Here is a 2,252-nt window from a genome sequence, read left to right on the forward strand (position 1 = left end):
TTTTTTTTTTTTTTTTCTTTTTTTCCTTTTTGTTTTGTCAATGCTCTGGTCGACAGCTGCTTCTGCTGTCTTGTTCTCGGTGATTCGGGATCTCGAACATTATTCCGGTTTTGATTTTGAATTTTTGTAAATATTGTTTCTGGATTAAAATAATCTTTTTTGAATAAAAGTGATTCGAGGTCTTCCCTGTTCTGAGGGGGGGAAAAGATTTCATTTGTTCTAACCAGCTGGCTGGGTCAAAAGCAGTGGCCTGCATCAGATGGTTGATGGGGACTGGATGCCGCTGTCAGTGACACAGGCCCGAAAATGATTCAATTGTTTTAGAGATTTCCCAAAACGGAAAGCAAGTGGGAGTGCCAGTGCCAGCCAGGTGCAGCCTGCTGTGCGGTGGGGGAGAGAGCATAAGAGAATACGTCGTAGTATTAGTAGGTGTGAGCAGAGTGAGTGGGCAGTGTGGTCCAGCTTGGAAAGACTAAACCAGAATTCGATTTTATTTTGATTTTAGTTTCCTTCTTGGGAGTATTTTTTGTCTATAATTTTTCTGGGAATTACCTTTTCTGGTTATATCTCGTCCTCTCCAGTACTTGGTAGTTCAGCAATGATGCCAATCAGAAGAAGCGGAAGCAAGGCGAGAAAAGTGAATGGTTGAATGAAGAGAAGAAGACTGACTGACTGAGCCCCTCTCCTTCCTCCCCCCCAAAAAAAGTTGGCGACGGATCGACATCGGCGCCCACCCGCTGCAGCCATTGCCAATAGTCCCGCTTCGGTAGGGATGGGTGGAGACACAGGAATAGGAAAGGGAAGTTGACACGCGCGACCGATCAAGGCATAAATGGAGAACTCGTCACCCAGCAGCTGTACTCCGTAGTCTGTACCATAACTTATTATCCAAGATTATTTTAAGCTCGTCCGGCATTCACATTGGACGGATAATTCCTGTCATTGTGTAACCCCCTTTCCCATCCTTTTTCCCATATGGCTTTTTGTGGTCGCAGTCGAGACCTCAGTGCTAACTACAGGTACATACAGTCGTAGTAGTACTGTACCTGTTTCGCTCTTCGTTCGTCTCAGCTCTTCCCCCATACTAGTATTACCGCTGGATGCCAATAAGTTATGCACTGGACTCGCGAGACATTTCTGCTCACTCGCCCTTAAAAGTTCAATTTGTGCTGTATGTACTGTACTCTACTGTACCTCGGTGTTTCATCCTAGCCGCACTAAACCAGTATCACTCGGACTATCCGGGTTCGAGAGAAAGAAGCATAAAGTAGGAAATACTACTCCGTAGTAATGCATGCATTTTGGCACGGAACAGGCCATTACCAGATTAGTTGAGAATTCAATGAAGAGGATAAAGAACGTGGTAGTTTTGTGAACCGCTCCAGTAATTCAATTGCTGTTTCTTTTTCCGCTAGTCTGTAGGGCCATGAGAATCGCACTCACACACATACCGGTACTGCAATTGCTGCACTCAAAGCATGCATTATTGGTGATCTTTTGGGCCAATGGCGAGTCTTTCATTCCTCCTAGTACACTTTACCTTACTTTCTGCTTCGGTATTTTATGTTGGCGACATACTCTCAATTTGTTGTTCCCTTTGAACGGATCCGGTCGTAGATACTTGCGGTTAAGGAGCAAGTAGAGTTGGAAATAGCTCCCGAGGCCCGCCCCATTCTTGTCAAACCGCCTAGGGCGGAGGAAATATTGAACGCATGGCTGATGGACGCCGGTTTAGTCACCGAATGCCATGCGCACTTGTCCTATGACATCAATGCCCCTCCCTAATTCTAATTCTAGTTGCATACTCGTAGGCCGGTATGTCTACTATTGTCTAGAACCAACAAGTGCAAGTGTCATACTACTCCCTAAGCTACTCTATAAGCGCAAAAGAATCGCTCTAGTATAGGGATCATCTAACGGAAAGCTTCACTCGATCAGGGCGATATCTTGCCCTATCATGATGATGAAGGGGCTGGCCGCTACATTAATAGCCCGAATGGTCCCGAATGAAAGCCAGTAATTCTCCGGCTTGACACTACGATGGCTTACGGCGCTATGTTGGGTCCCACCCGGAAATGCCATTGGGGCTAACGGGAGTGTGTCCGACAACTGTGAAGGCTAGAATGGATGTCTTCGTACGTGCCACCTAAATGGATCCCAGTGTGCAACATTTTGGCCGGTGGGCTCTTGGGATCAGGTGCAAGCTCGCCATCACCTCCTAAACCTACGCATTGAATTCCCGAATCTTTGCC

The sequence above is a fragment of the Aspergillus uvarum genome, assembly GCF_003184745.1.
Source record: "Aspergillus uvarum CBS 121591 unplaced genomic scaffold BO82scaffold_18, whole genome shotgun sequence".
Lineage (NCBI taxonomy): Eukaryota > Fungi > Ascomycota > Eurotiomycetes > Eurotiales > Aspergillaceae > Aspergillus > Aspergillus uvarum.